General features: G+C 39.6%; 1 long non-coding RNA gene across 1 annotated transcript; it reads right to left on the bottom strand.

The window, feature by feature from the left end:
- Positions 1–1,629: 1,629 nt before the first annotated feature.
- On the bottom strand, positions 1,630–3,114 carry LOC146662662 (uncharacterized). Its single transcript, XR_014913166.1, has 3 exons — positions 2,779–3,114; positions 1,893–2,019; positions 1,630–1,727 (listed from the first exon to the last, which is right to left on the bottom strand). It is a non-coding gene; the product is annotated as an uncharacterized LOC146662662 (long non-coding RNA).
- Between the last annotated feature and the right edge of the window lie 14,261 nt (positions 3,115–17,375).

Raw genomic sequence — 17,375 nt, 5'->3', positions numbered from 1 at the left:
ATTGACATCTTTGAGCTCAGATTACAGGAAAACTGTAAGAGGTGACGCAGATATTTCACTGGATTCTGAATCTAGGCCATCTCCACTCTGCACCCTGTGACCCACAGCCAAAATTACTGTATGGATTTCCAGAAAATTGATAGTAAACTTTGCACAATTTACTGTACTACTCAATATATTCTCATCTTTGAGCTCAGATTACAGGAAAACTGTAAGAGCTGACGCAGATATTTCACTGGATTCTGACTCTGGGTGACCCCCACTCTTCACCCTGTGATCCACAGCCAAAATTACTGTACGGATTTTGAGAAAATTGATAGTAAACTTTGCACAATTTACTGTACTATACTCTATATATTCTCATCTTTGATCTCAGATTACAGGAAAACTATAAGAGGTGACGCAGATATCTCACTGGATTATGACTCTGGGTGACCCCCACTCTGCACCCTGTGATCCACAGCCAAAATTACTGTACGGATTTCTGATAAAATTAAATCCTATTCCATTACCAAACAAAATGAGTTCATTGAAGTATTTGCTTAACTACAAGAAATGTCTTTCCACACACAATTTAAATTTTTCAAAATGTCATTCACACACCACCTCAAGTATCAACTTCAGTTTTAGACATTATTTATTCAGTGCTTAATCACAACAATAGTCAACTTAAGGCACTTACATAATAAGTTAAACCTTACAATAATACATACAGAGAAAAACCCAACAATCATATGACCCCCTATGAGCAACAGTGGGAAGGAAAAACTCCCTTTTAACAGGAAGAAACCTCCGGCAGAACCAGGCTCAGGGAGGGGCGGCCATCTGCCTCAACCGGTCAGGGTGAGAAATTACATTTCTCAGATTACTGATTTCTCATATTACTACTACACAGTTTAGATATATTGTTATTCATTATCTGTCATCACACAAATCAACCCAAAAAATCAAAAAGGAAATACTTGAAGTACGTGCACAAAGCAAGAATGTTATACACATTGTGTTTTACACATGTGTTCCTCAAAACACCAATAACAACTATAAGCAGATTATTCAAGTAGCTTTCACCGCATGTGGAATTAGGTTACACAAAGCACACACTTCCACTCTGTCTTCTGAGCACTGCTGAGCTGTTCATTTGTCATGTCCAGGCATTCAGAATGGAACCAGCGGTTGCAATTATCACACTGGATCTGTAAACAAAAACATATGAACTTTCATAAACACATTACATAAATAATTCTATGTTTTAATCAATTACAATCATTAAAGACACAGAGTCAAATATTTTTTGGAAGATAACATAAAACAATTTTTAAAAATACTATACCCAGTCAATGATGGAGGGTCCTGGATTAGGTGGTTTCACCGTTGCACACATGGCACAGTTGTTGTCACTGTCAAATACTAAAACATAATATATATATATATGTTAGTGTTCATCAGTTTGACACAAATAAATATGTCCATTTGAAGAAGATATTACACACCGGAGGCCTCAAGTATTGTCTGTGCAAATGTCCTTCGTGCCTGGGCCATCTCTTTTTTTGTCGTCAAAAATCTCTGTGTGTTGGCCCTGCGACAGACAGGCGACCTGTCCGGGGTGTACCCCGCCTCTCGCCCCATGACAGCTGGGATAGGCTCCAGTGCCCCCCGCGACCCTGAAAAAGGATAAGCGGAAGCGGATGGATGGATGGATGGATGGCTTCCATTACTTCTTTGGCCATCTGAAATAAAAAAAAAAACAACAAAAACAATTAATTGAAAACATCTGCAAATGTTACACTTCCTGTTTACACAATTTAACCTTTTAAGATTGTTTTAACTTCCCCCACCCCATCTTCTTATCTAATTTCACAGAAAAATATTATTGCGTTAATGTTGTACCATACCATGATGACCATTACTCCGCAGCTAGAACCATCCCGTTGAAATGGATGTGTCAGTACTCCTCCTCGAAGTCTCACATTCACCCAGTCTGTTTTGTTGTAGCATGTCCTCCTCATTTTGAAGTATTCACTTTGTGAACATAACATACATCACATTTATATAATAATGAAAGATAAAAGTCACACAGAAAAAGACACATATAGTACAAAGACCGTTGCTCTGAACGGACTTTACAATCATTATCACAATCACCATGACTTGAAAGAGTCATTGTGTCAAGCCAATGAAAGATTAAATTCTGGTAATACCCAGTGCAAATCTTTGCTTAAAAGAGAATTTATGACCTTACGTGACAAAAACATTTTTGTAAGATGAGTTATTTATCATGGTGAACAGTGTTACTTATTATGTTTGTGTTTTTTTTTACAAGTAATGCAACCAAACATTGATTTTGTTTTAACGTATTTCTTCGTACTACAAAATGTTACGTATTTTTCAATTATCTGAATGTGTTATCACTTCTTTTTCTCAATGAATATATATATTTTGGAAAAGATACAACATCAAAAGTCAAAGGACTGAGCAGTTTTCACTAAGCTTAACTGGAGGGTGTTACTTTTAAATGTACGCCTAAGAGTACAAAATCTAATCTTCGGTATATGCTATATCTCTATATATGCTCTCTATTGGTTAGTATATCAATATTATTGAGGTTTTCAAATTCTAAAAATTATGATTTTAGACACATTTCTGGACGAAGACTATACACAAAGCGCAAACAATCTAAAACAATTTTCTGTAATTAGACTGAGGAAAATAACTGGCATTAAATGGCTAGAATGTGCTCGTTTCTTGTTAATAGTCCCATTTGTAGTGTTAATTACTCACCTTTCCATTTTATTGTTGGTGGGTAAACCAAAAATTTTAGTCCACGTAGGCCTCGATGAAAAGTTCAGTGTACTAATAATAATTATATGTAATGACAGCGTAACCACATATAAACGTTTCCTGTCGCAATGAAAGCTACGTTATCTGTCCGTGCGACGCAACACCTCAATAAATACCGAAAGATCAAAAGTGGGTTGGCTCTATGTCATGTGACTCTTGTCCCACACATCAGTTTGCATTGAATTAACAAATAATACTAATTTAATTCTAATAATGAAGCAAAAACTAAAAAATGTTAAGGCAATGTACGACCTTGTTATTTCATGTATAAAATATAATCAAAATAGTATTGGCAGAAATATTTCTACGAGTTACAGTATGAAAAAAAAATTATGAAACCTGTAATCAAAAGGCAAGATATTGAATAGGTAATTCATAATATTAATGTTAAAGACAATGAGTGTCAGAGAAAAAGGCAAAAGCATATTGCTTAAAATATATTGTAAAAGATGTGATTAAAGACTTTCATATAAATTATGAGAATTGAAAGTTGTTTTTATACTTCTAAGACTACTATTACTTAGAGTGACGTGAAAATTAACGAACAAGAAGGAAAATATTATTTTCTATTAAACAAGTGAGTTGAATTAGATTTTCAATGTTTTTGCAGTTAACATATTTACTGAGACAATCAAAAATGAGCATGGAACAACATCTGTTACATGCCATGGTACCCAGCTCTTTGTTTTCTCTTACTCTTGTCTTTCAGGTGTCAAGCCTCATTCAATACTCAATACACTCAATACAAAGGTAATTGGCACGTCTCTATTGGCTGATCTGGGGAACAGTAGACCAATCGCTTGCCTGGGATAATTTCAAAAAACCAGCTCCCAGGCCAGCAGGTTGGCTTCAGACTGTCTTTGAACTTTTGTTAGTAGGTGTCTATGTGTGTGAACAGAGTGTTTGGGTGTGAGGCTGGACAGATAAGATCGGGGTACCCCAAACACATTCAACTGAGCTTTAAGTGTTAAAAACACTGGGTTAGGCAGGTGATGACACTTTTGTGTCCTGTGACTGATCTTATGTGTCAAGCAGGTACACAGGCCTTTTGTTTTGCATATTATTTTATTTCCACTTTAGGGAAGCTGTTGGCGTCTTTTTGTTTTAGTAATGTCTTTGATCTGGCTCAGCCGCCTGGTTCTCGTCCCCAACATTTTTCTTTTGTTAAGCTTACTGTTATCAGGGCATGGTAAATGAACAGTAAACCTTGCCTGATGACTAATCTTCCCGTTTCCCTATCATTGATTTATTTGGGTTGTCATGGAAGAAGTATTAAACAATGCCTTTTATTAGAACATAAGCATTGATATGCAGTAATTGTATTTGAATTAGTTAAATATGAGTGGGCAACTCTGACCATGACAAGACTGCATTTACTTTAAGGAATTAATAAAAAACATGTAGACATATTGTTGTCATTATTTTTACTCTTCAATTTGATGTGTTTTTTCTTTAAGATAGTATCAGAAGTTGCTCCTCCACCATGAAAAAAAAAACAACTGCATGTATTATTTTACTACATCCATGATTCTCCTCTGTGGTCTTCCTCACTCATCCTGTTTGGAGCTTAATGTTCAACATCCTTTATCTATTAAAATTACAGAAGTAGAAGAAAGTAATCATCAGAGCAGGAATCATGATAAATGATAAATAGATTACCAGTACATAAAAACATAACATTTGCATAATTTCTCTGATAACCCTGCATTGGATGGGTTTATTAACGGTGGGCTGAAATTGTACTATAGTCTGCAGATGAGGAGCTTTTTAGAGTGTTGAATTAAATGTCCTCCACAATCTGTATATGAATTGTCATTAAAACCATAGAGATTCTTACTTATAAAGGAAAGAAAAGTGTGACAATGCCCATCAACATATAGTGTATATTTTTTGAAACATTACAAAGATACATGTAATTCTGGGTTCACCTGAATTACAGATTAGACTGGTGGACAAACAGAGATGTTGTGTACAACTGGTGACAGCATCAGTGACAGGGATGCCAAAAGGAAGACCAAATTAATCAACAAGGCTGGAAGCAGAATTAGGAGGCGTCATAGTCAGCGAGGGTCAGAGATCAATGAACAAATTGCCCACCTTCTTGGATAATGCATCACCCTCAAAAGGATTCAAAATTTGGGCCATGAAGAACAGTTCAGGAAACCTATTTTATTGTTTCGTCTGTGAAACTGTATAAATGAAATGTAAATTATGTTAAAGGCAAACACATTTGTAAGCCATAAGAAACAAACATGCTTTGCATTATGTCTCTAAACATCTGTATAGACTTGATGCAATATTTATTAACTGAATTTAAAAACATGTCTTACATAGTGGGAGTATTTCTTTTACTGATGATATTTCAATGATATGTATTTTCTATGACTAAATAATGCTCTATCTAACACATGGCAATAACAGCAGATGTGGCAATTTTGTAATTTGTTGTATAAATTTGATATTATTATAGGCAGTATATTTTCTTAGCCTTTGTCATACTCTGTCAACACAGCAATCTCAGAAACCGTACAGTATATTTGGCTGTGGATCACAGGGTGCAGAGTGGAGATGGCCTTGATTCAGAATCCAGTGAAATATCTGCGTCACCTCTTACAGTTTTCCTGTAATCTGAGCTCAAAGATGTTAATATGTGGAGTACAGTAAAGCATAATGGGAAGATTTTGCTATGAATTTTCTCAAGAACCGTACAGTAATTTTTGCTGTGGATCACAGGGTGCAGAGTGGGGGTCACCCAGAGTCATAATCCAGTGAAATATCTGCATCACCTCTTATAGTTTTCCTGTAATCTGAGCTCAAAGATGAGAATATATAGAGTATAGTACAGTAAATTGTGCAAAGTTTAATATCAATTTTCTCAAAATCCGTACAGTAATTTTGGCTGTGGATCACAGGGTGCAGAGTGGAGATGGCCTAGAGTCATAATCTAGTGAAATATCTGTGTCACCTCTTACAGTTTTCCTGTAATCTGAGCTCAAAGATGTCAATATGTAGAGTACAGTAAAGCAAAATGTGCAAAGTTTACTATGAATTTTCTCAAAATCCATACAGTAATTTTGGCTGTGGATCACAGGGTGCAGAGTGGGGGTCACCGAGAGTCATAATCCAGTGAAATATCTGCGTCACCTCTTACAGTTTTCCTGTAATCTGAGCTCAAAGATGAGAATATATAGAGTATAGTACAGTAAATTGTGCAAAGTTTACTATCAATTTTCTCAAAAACCATACAGTAATTTTGGCTGTGGATCACAGGGTGCAGAGTGGGGGTCACCCAGAGTCAGAATCTAGTGAAATATCTGCGTCACCTCTTACAGTTTTCCTGTAATCTGAGCTCAAAGATGAGAATATATAGAGTATAGTACAGTAAATTGTGCAAAGTTTACTATGAATTTTCTCAAAATCCGTACAGTAATTTTTGCTGTGGATCACAGGATGCAGAGTGGAGATGGCCTAGAGTCATAATCCAGTGAAATATCTGCGTCACCTCTTACAGTTTTCCTGTAATCTGAGCTCAAAGATGAGAATATATAGAGTATAGTACAGTAAATTGTGCAAAGTTTAATATCAATTTTCTCAAAATCCGTACAGTAATTTTGGCTGTGGATGACAGGGTGCAGAGTGGAGATGGCCTAGATTCAGAATCCAGTTAAGTAAATAATATCCTCTCGGGAAAATCGATATCTCTCTATGAGCACACTGTCGCGCTGAGCTAAAGGATCCTGTCTGTCCCGCAATATACGCTGAATTCTGAAAACTCTCCTTATCAATCTTGCACCTTCCGCAATGGGTTGCTCGCGTATACGGACAGGACATGGCTGCGACAGGCTTCCCAAATCCACCTTCGCTTTTATAGCCGTGGTCTCTCATCTTGATTACACGAAGTAATTTACTATTACTACTCTAAAATATGAATTACATCTGAAATAATCAAATACATGAAATAGAATGATTAACAGTACATTTCCCTTTTTTTAGGAAATGACCTGTATGTATCTGTATGAAATCAATAAAAGAATCAAATACTGCATTATCTTTAGTTACATTGATAATATTTAGTTATGGAAAAACAGTGGGAAAATATCGCTGTTGCTTTCGTATAATGAAGCGGACATACCTGAGTGGCCGCGATCTAATCCTGTTTACATAAAGTAAATCGTCAACAATCAAATCCAGCTAACTTACTTAGCGAGGTACGAAGAATGGACCCCTGGACTACATGCCCCACAAAACAAACACATGCCTGCTCCTCTCGTTAGCTCAAAGAACTGCTGGCATATTGGTTTTACATCTATACTGTCCAGTCTCTCCTGGTGGACATGGCATCACATTATTCATGGTTACATACAATTTTAGACTGATGTGGACCAGGCCTAGCACCTACTTGCCAACCTTGAGATCTCAGAATTAGGGAGACATTCAAAGGGGCTGGGGGGGATATACATGTACATATATATACAAAAAACTTGAATCTTACACTGTTTATTTATAAAATAAGATAAAATAAGTTAAATGTCACCGTTATTATTGTCCGGCCGGAAACAGGCCGGGGGTGTCCAAATTCAGAGGCTGCGCCCACCTGAGGACCTGGCCTTTGTGGTCTAAGTGAGCCGGGTCCTCCGAAAGCCAGGTAGACCGGAAATGACCGGAAACTGTGAAATTGGACGGTCTAGCCTTCAGAATTACGTCACCTGCCGTCTGCTCCTTGCTGTCTAAAATATAACCGGATGCTGGCGTAGATGGTCGAATAAACTGCTGTTTTCACACAGCAGTTTATTCAGCTGTGTGAGAACCCGGAGTGTTGATGTAACTACAGGGGTCCAACAAAGAATGGCCACGCATCATACTGATGTCTTCGGAAATTTATTTCTCTCTCTCTCTCACTCTTATTGTCTTCAGACACCGTGAAAACTGAAGAAACACAAAGTTTACAACATAAATGTTTTGAGCTTATCAGTCTCTCATATCAGTGTCCATAAACAGTCTTGTGCAAGCAGAACAGAAAAAATGCACAATAATGGATATCACAAAAATGTCCTCTCATTACCAGTGTAGAACACGTATGCAACATTATACAAACAATATACATGAAACCATACCGTGTGCGCCTCTTGGACCACATGCAGAATAACATTAACGCTGAGGCTGTAGATGCATCTGTAGCCACGTATCCATGCTAGCTCCACAATGCCGTGGTTGTGCTCTCAACCAAACTCTGGTCATGTGACAATTACAAACTTTACCTCATACAAACTTTACAGCACTTTACATGTTTAACAAACCCATATTTTGTAATCACATATTTTAGACATGTTTTTTAATTAATGTTACACTTTTATCATCTTATCTTATAAATAAATGAACTAAATTAAGCATGAATCTATCACAGAAACACAAAATAACCAACTTTATTTTAACTGTCTCAGGGACAGTTACACTCCCACCAAATTACTATAATTTATGAAATCTGTAAATAATTTGAATAAATCTAGGAATTTACAGAACCAAACAGTACTTAATTGTGACAAACTTGCAAGTCAATCCTTCGTCTTTCACAATGACAATGTCGCCTATTCTAACATTTCGTCTTGGAGAGTGCCAGCGTTGTCTTAGTGTGATGTTTGAGAGGTACTCATTCCTCCATCTACTCCAGAATTGCTCTGCCAAATATTGAACTCTGCGCCACCTTTTCCTGGCATACAGATCTTCTGGCACAAACTTTCCAGGTGGAGGCAGTGGTACAGAGGTTTTCATGGTGAGTAAATGGTTTGGGGTGAGTGGCTCTAAGGCTTTGGGATCACTGATGGTGTCGGTGGTGAGAGGACGGCTATTAACAATTGCCATGGCTTCATAGAAGAATTTTCTCAAAGAAGCATCATCTAATCTTCCAGCACTCTGTGAAAGGACCTTGGTTAAGACACCCCTGACTGTCCTTATCTGCCGTTCCCAAACACCTCCCATGTGACTGGCGTCAGGCACATTCATGACAAAGTCACACTGTTTCCTGGCCAGGTAAGCAGACAGTCTGTCCTTATCTACTTCCTTTAAGGCCTCTGTCAGTTCATTTTTTGCCCCAGCAAAGTTTGTTCCTTGATCAGATCTGATTTGTCTGATGGCTCCACGAATAGCTATAAAACACCGCAAAGCATTTATGAAGCCATCTGTCGTGAGATCTTCCAACATTTCTATGTGGACTGATCTAGAGGACAAACAAGAGAATATAAGACCGTACCTCTTATAGTCCTTGCGGTTTTGCTTTGTATGGAAAGGTCCAAAGCAATCCATCCCGCAATAGGAAAATGGTGGTGAGGGGTCAACACGAGCAGCCGGTAAATCAGCCATCCTTTGTGTTTCTGTTGGCCTGCGAGCTCTCCTGCATGTAACACATTGCTTAATGTGATTAGCCACAACTTTGCTCCCACCAACAACCCAGAAACCATTTGCTCTCAGCTCATTAAGTGTCTGTCCTCTGCCTTGATGTTGGGTTTTTTCATGGCACTGATCTAAAATCAGGTGTGTAATTATGCCATGTTTGGGTAGGATTATTGGATGCCTCATGTCAAGCGGTAAGGAAGCCTTCCTTAACCGCCCTCCTACCCTGAGAACACCGTCTTGCAATATTGGGTCAAGTTGGAACAAAGGATGGCTCTGTGGTAATTTACCATGGTTCAGTGCTTGGATTTCCTCCTTGAAAGCATCTTCTTGTGCTAATTTTATAAGCACATGACTTGCTTTTCTCCTGTCTTCCACATTTATACCCTTTGTTGCATTGGCTCTTTTGGCTAGTTGCTGGATTCTGGCAACTACATTTACTGCTGTATGCCATTTTGAGAACCTTTTGAGTCTCTCCAAGAAGTTCCTGTCCTCTACTACCTTTGTTTGTAGTATTTGTGTTGTTTTGACCTCTGGATCACCTACCAGAAGGTCTGGAGTTGAGTCTGGTGTGACAAACTCTCTTTCCCACAGGAAATGAGGTCCAATGAGCCAATTTGAATTGATCAGTTCCGCTACTGTGAGGCCTCTGGAAGCGTGATCCGCTGGATTTTGATTGGTGTCAACATAGTGCCACTGTGCAGGATCAGTTGCTTCTCTGATTCTTTGCACTCTATTAGCAACAAAAACGTGAAATCTGCGGGCTTTGTTGTTAATATAGCCCAAAACCACCTGTGAATCAGTCCAGAAATACTCTTGGTCAATTTTGAGCTCCAGTTCCTCTTTTAGCATTCTGCTGACTGCTGAGGACACCACTGCTGCTGTTAATTCCAGCCTTGGTATGGTTACAACTCTTGTGGGTGCAACTCTTGCTTTGCCCATGACTAAGGAGCAATGCACTTGGTCTTCACTCATCACCCGAACATATGAGCACTGACCATACCCACGATTGCTCGCATCTGAAAAGTGGTGGAGTTCTATTCTCTGGACTTTCCCAAGGCTTTCAGGTACGAAGCATCTTGGGATTTGGAGTCTCTGCAGGTTCTTCAGATCAGTGACCCAACTCTCCCATTGTGGCTTCAATTCACCAGGCAGTGGCTCATCCCATCCAATGCTCTTTAGACACATTTCCTGTAGAATTTTCTTTCCTATTAGAAGGAAAGGAGCCAAGAAGCCTAATGGGTCAAACACAGAGGCTATAATGGACAGAATTCCCCGTCGTGTTACTGGTTTCTCCTCCAGGGCAACTTTAAAGGAGAAGGTGTCACTGCTTACACTCCACCTTACTCCCAACACAGTCTGAACTGGGAGTTCATGATGACTGATGTCCACATCCTGGGCTCCACTAGCTCGTTCACTATGTGGAATTGACTCCAGGACTTCTCTGTTGTTGGATATGAACTTGTGGAACCTTAGTCTTGCCTTTGCACACACCTTCCGCACATCTCTCACTAGTTCAATGGCTGCATTCACAGTTTTTACACTGATTAGCCCATCATCAACATAGAAACTTCTTCTGATGAAGTTGCCTGCTGTGGGATGTTCCCTTTCATTTTGGCTCGCAAGATACTTCATTGCATAATTTGCGCAGCCTGGTGAGGATGCGGCCCCGAAAAGATGGACTTTCATGCGATATTCTTTTGGCTCTGTGTTTGTTTCACCATTTTCCCACCACAGGAATCGCAAGTAATTTCTGTCCTCTCTGTTTACATGAAATCTGTGAAACATCTTCTCTACATCACAGATGATTGCAATTGGGTGTTGGCGAAATCGGCAGAGTACTCCAGTCAAACTGTTGATGAGATCAGGTCCAGTCAAGAGGTGATCATTCAGAGCTGTGCCACTGTACTTTGCAGAGCAGTCAAACACAACCCTGATTTTTTCCGGTTTTCTCGGGTGATAGACGCCTTGATGTGGAATATACCACATATTTCCTTCTCTGGGATCATCTTCAGCTCTTTCAGCATCACCTTCCTTGAAGACATTGTCCATGAACCTTACATAATCGTCCTTAAATTTGGGATTTTTCTCAAACTTCCCTTTCAGGTGCTTAAGTCGCACCAGAGCCAGACGCTTATTTTCTGGCAGCTGAGGGCGTGCCTTAAAGGGAAGTGGCATCTCTAGGTGCCCATCAGCATTCTGGTGTATTTTCTCATTTAGCAGTTGCATGAACTGTATGTCATCTTGTGATATGCTCTTTTCTCCAGGAGCTGTGTCTTTGAAGTCTGACTCAAGCACTCTGATGATGGTGGCTGGTGTCAAGGGTGGAAGTTCCTTAACAGATAAGCGATGGCACAGGCCTGTCACTTCTGCTGATGTTGCCATTTTTTGTGAACTACCAACAATGCTCCAGCCCAGGTCTGTCTTGATTGCATATGGCTCTTCGTCACCTCCCGCGATTACTTGCCGTGGTGCCAGTGCTCTAGGACAGTCGTAGCCTATTAACAGCCTGACCTTGCAATCCATTAACTCAGGCATCTCCTGTGCTATTCTGATTAGATGTTCCCATCTTTTGGCAGTTTCAGAGGTGGGAATGTGTGAACGTTCAAGTGGGATGAAGTCTCTGGTATAGGCAAGTGGCAAGTTGATAAAGCTTTTGGAGGAAAACCCTCTAACTCTGAGCCCACTAACTCTTTCGCTCTGAACAATGGAATCTCTTCCCATCATAGTGGTTAGCTTTAACTTCACTGGCTCTAAACTCATCCCCATCTCCTCACATACCCCTTGATCTACAAAAGTGTTGCTACTCTGTGTATCTAATAGAGCATACACTAAGGTCTCTCTCTCTGGAGTGGTGGTTGAAGAAACCCACACAGGCACGATCATGGATGTGCTCCCACCATCTCCTCTGTCCATGCAACAAGAAAGTGCAGATATGTTTTCTTCTGCCTGCATTCTATGTGATGATGTGTTCACTGGAGTCTTTGGACGGTCTTCGTGAAGAGCTGTTGGATGATGTTTTTTACAAACCCCGCAAGTCGCCTTACGCTTACAGTCTTTTGAATTGTGTCCTCTTCTGAGACAACCAAAGCACAGGTTATTGTCAAGTATGAACTTTCTTTTGTTCTCCACGGACATTTTAGCAAAGGTCTGGCATTTGTGAATAGAATGGCTTTCTCCACAGCAAATACATGTGACTGAGTTTGATGGCAAAGCATTTGCTTTTCTTTCTATATCAGGCTCATTTGAATTGTTCTCCACTCCGCTGTATCCTGTGGTTGTTCTCTCTGATGCTTTCACATTTGTGATGTATGCATTAGCCTTTGGACGCTTTATGTCTCTAGCTGACCTTTCTTCAGTGTGTTTCAAGGCATGAAATGATGTTACAGGATTGCATGCAACTTTCGTTTCTTGTGCAACAAAATCAGCAAATTGTTTGAAGCTTGGATATTCTTCTTTTTGCTGTAACTGCACTGTGACGCGACGATTCCAACGAGAAGTCACCCAGTCAGGAGGTTTTTGGAGCAATTTTTGATTCTCTTCACAGTCATTTAACGCCTGCAGTTCTTTGATGTATGGCATAGCATTGCTGCAGGCTGTCAGAAAATCACTGAATTGTCTCAGTTTAAGCGACTCTCTTGAACCAATCTTTGGCCAGTTGTTCAGTTTTTCCCTAAATGCACGCTGAATTATAAAGGGGTGGCCATACCGAGCATTCAAAGCTTCCCAAGCTTGGTCATATGCTTCGTCATCCTTTCTGTAAAAGCTTCCCTCCAATACAGACCGTGCTTCTCCACTGATGTATTTGCGTAGGTAGAACAACCTGTCAGCTGGATTTGTGCATCGCCGCTCTATCAAAGCTTTGAAACTAGTGCTCCACTCTAAGAACTTAAGTGGGTCCCCTGAGAAGACTGGGGGCTCAGGTGCAGGAAGTCTGGTGAGGACCATTGTGTCATGCAAGGCTTGCATTAACAATGACTCATTGTTGTTTGGTTGTTTATTGTTATTATTCTTGTAGGTTTGCTCTGGTATGATTTCTTCAGGAGCTAATGGAGGACAACTGACTACCGCACTGTGTGCGCTTTTGTCTTCTCCACAGGCTTCACTTGAATCTGCTTGAGAATAAGCCTTTAGCTTTGCAGTTATTACCTGAAGATCTCGCTGATTTTCTAGTCTTTTAAGCTCTTGCCTTTGTGTAGCAATAGCCTCCTCCATCTCTATCTCAGCCTGCTTCGCGGCAAGCTGTGCAGCGCACTCTGCCTTTTTTACATTGATGCTTTGCTGCTCCGATAGACAGCTTGAGCGGCAGCTACGTACAGAAGGTCGGGAGATTGTAGTCCCAAATATTGACTGAGCATATTCTCTGTCTAGCACCATGTGAAGTCTCGCATTTTCTGCCTTAGCATCAAACTCTTCTTGCCCCACTTCACTCATACGTACTTTAAGTATTCTCATCAAGTCCGCTGTTACTGCTGTGCAGGAATCAATTTTTCTTCTAGTCTCAGTAGAAGGGGCTGACTGCGATCTCATATCTTCGTATGTATTTTTCACTTGTGACTCTAGCCCTTCGACAGTATCCATCATGTCAGCTAATTCCTGGTCAGAGCACTCATCTTTAAGTTTGGAACGTGTAGCTTTAACTTGTTCTTTCCAGCTTTCATATAGTTTGATAAATTTACTCTCCTGAGAGAACTCTTGTTGCTTGAGTTCTAGCATTTTGGGCGTTAACTTTCGCTCCCTTGAGGATTTCCTGGGCTCTAGTCTTGAAGTATTAGAGGCAGGCTTCTTCAACATTATCAGCTGGATTTCTATTTTATCATGAATAGCACCTATCAGTAACTCCAATTTCTCCCTTTCAACATCATCAGTCTGTAATTTCAATTGTTCATTCAATCTACTTAGCTCTTCCTTAAGGGAATCAATTTGTTCTCTGCATTCTTCAATTTGTGATTTTTCTGTGTTTACTGACATTGTGCATGGTTCAGCAAACCTGCTGCATAAACAAGTTGTTGCTATATGTACATGCGATCCTGGCAAATATACAATTCTCAGTACAATCTGATTCTTGCAACAATTTGCTTAACTACACCCCTTGTTATTCTTCTTTTAAGTTGAACTCTTAAACATTTTTAGAACACTTTAAACAACACCACTTGTAAAATAAAAGGGAACACTTTGGCTATAATGACAGGTTGGTTACCTTTAACTCAGTACCTTTCTTAAACAAAATAAATTATTATTTTAATAGACCTCTCCAAACTCCAAACCTCTCCATGAAGTTGTGGATATATCACAGCCCAACCTGGCGCTGACTGAAGAGCTGTTATCTTTTCCTTGAAGACCGCCAGGGATTTTACAGTTCTTGCTGTGTGCAGCGGCAGAGATTTGCAGAGCTGTAGTTTATGATGGTCAATGTCGCCCTCTATTGGTGAAGTCATGGTCGTTGCCGTCCAAAGCGCCAATAATGGTGTTTCCTCTTTTTAAGTTTGCAAGCCTCTTTTCCGTTGTGTTCTCGAACCACACACACTGCGCTGTCAAGAACATTTCTTCTTTTCTTATTCTGGAACATGCATTGCTTCTAACGTCGAACTTCCAGCCACGTTGGCGGTACGTTTTCACTGTAACTACAGGGGTCCAACAAAGAATGGCCACGCATCATACTGATGTCTTCGGAAATTTATTTCTCTCTCTCTCTCACTCTTATTGTCTTCAGACACCGTGAAAACTGAAGAAACACAAAGTTTACAACATAAATGTTTTGAGCTTATCAGTCTCTCATATCAGTGTCCATAAACAGTCTTGTGCAAGCAGAACAGAAAAAATGCACAATAATGGATATCACAAAAATGTCCTCTCATTACCAGTGTAGAACACGTATGCAACATTATACAAACAATATACATGAAACCATACCGTGTGCGCCTCTTGGACCACATGCAGAATAACATTAACGCTGAGGCTGTAGATGCATCTGTAGCCACGTATCCATGCTAGCTCCACAATGCCGTGGTTGTGCTCTCAACCAAACTCTGGTCATGTGACAATTACAAACTTTACCTCATACAAACTTTACAGCACTTTACATATTTAACAAACCCATATTTTGTAATCACATATTTTAGACATGTTTTTTAATTGATGTTACACTTTTATCATCTTATCTTATAAATAAATGAACTAAATTAAGCATGAATCTATCACAGAAACACAAAATAACCAACTTTATTTTAACTGTCTCAGGGACAGTTACAGTTGCCCTATCATATATGTATGTGCTCTTAATCTGAAAGGTATAAATACGGAAGTGTGTGTGCAATAAATGATGGCGCAGAGGAAGGCGTGTGCCTCTGATGTAAAACTCTAACAACGTGTGTGTGGTTTATTCCTCCGTGAGATATGCGAGTTACCACGGTATTTCTGCCCTAAAAAATGGAACCTCCAACACGGAGGAATCCTCCCGAGGGATTAATAAAGTTTTATTTAATCTAATAACTTTAGTCTCAGACAAAACGCTTTACTCACCAACAAATAAAACACAACTAAAGCACTGAAAAAGGCCAAACAATAACATGTTTATGTTATTTAACGTTTACACAGCTACATTCTCGCCTGAAAATGTGTTAAAAGTTTATTTTGCGACCCAGAAAGAGAAATAAGAGTAATATTAAAACTAAGTAGCTGCAGTAATAGTAGCCATTGTTGGAAACTGGAATTGGCTGGGCCGGTCTGCGATATGGTTTTCAGTTTTGTTGTCCGGGTGGAAAATCAGGAGAAATTGGGGGGAGAATGGTCGCCCCGGGAGATTATCGGGAGGGGCACTGAAATTCGGGATTTCTCGGAAAAATCGTGAGTGTTGGCATGTATGGCCTAGCATAGCCTGTAACGTTATTGTGACGGACACAATATATGAGTGAACTTGACTTTACGTGACTTACAGGTTTCTTTGAAAAACAATTTCTTATATCCAGGTTCTTCCTTTGCGCTGCCATCCTCCTCTCCTCCTGGCAGCGCAGGTTTGCCGCTGCTGAAACTAAACAGAGCTCCCTTATGAAAGGCTCAGCCAATCACATTGGCCATATTTGTCACATGACGTAGGACTCCAGTAGAGAACATAATTTAACTCTTTCTGCACCGAGACGCTGACAGATCATTTTTTTCTTACTATCGGGCTTGTTTTTCTTTACTCGAAGAGATCAAATTATTGGTGGGGACATGTCCCTTCCGTCCATGCCAAATCTACGCCCTTGAGTGATGGCCAAATGAAGCTTTCTGAAGCACTGAGGCTTGTATTGAAAAATGGTTCATTACTCGAAGCTTTTCAACACAGTCCTCTCTGGTGACATCTGGTGGCCAAAAATATGAAGAGCAGCTTGAATCCACAAAATAAAACCAACTGCTTCATTATGATTGCCCACTCACTCTACAGAGTGGAATTCTGTCTGCTATTGGGCCACCGTTGTGTTGCTTTGAACGTTTATTTTTTGGGGTTAAAAATGTGATTTATTTGTTTAATAAATAATTTCGACCAGCAAATTTTCCTTGTTTAAACATGCACCATTGTGTGGTCTTTCTTTGCTTTTCACTTCTTGATGTTGGTAAATAGAATAATTGGAAAACACCACGTTACATACAATATACATATAATAATGTACAACACATTATGGAGTATGCTTCTGCTGTGAGGTCCTGCCTCCATCCACTTGTGAAATTAATCGCAAGATGGGTGTATTTATCAATAATATTATATTAGGGAAATTTTCCTATAAATATTTCTGACCTGGGGGTAGAATTGATTGTGAAAGGGAAAGTGCTTATGAACTTGCAAACTAAAAACATGATGCATTTAAGGTAACCCTTTTTCATTTTTATTTAAGAAGAGAATTTGTTCCACTGTGCGATGGCCGAAACTGTTCCTTTTCATGGAGATAATTTCTCCTGCATTAAGGAAAATCCCTTCACGTGGAACAGAAGAGGCTGGAGTGCAGAGAAACTGGTAGAGATGCAGTTATACAGTCTACCTGGGCCCCACAAACTCAGCTAAAGAGAATAAATACATGAAATTGCTGCACATTTGGCAGACTAACATTTTAAGATTAATTGAAAAATAAAATATATATTTTAACATTAAATGTAACGAGTCAAATGGAAGT

This window comes from Rhamphochromis longiceps, linkage group LG9 (assembly GCF_057381845.1).
Source record: "Rhamphochromis longiceps isolate RC_006_pf linkage group LG9, R_longiceps_female_GT1.1, whole genome shotgun sequence".
Taxonomy (NCBI): Eukaryota; Metazoa; Chordata; class Actinopteri; order Cichliformes; family Cichlidae; genus Rhamphochromis; species Rhamphochromis longiceps.
The sequence above is the reverse complement of the archived record's forward strand: the minus strand, read 5'-3'. Positions and strand labels throughout refer to the sequence as shown.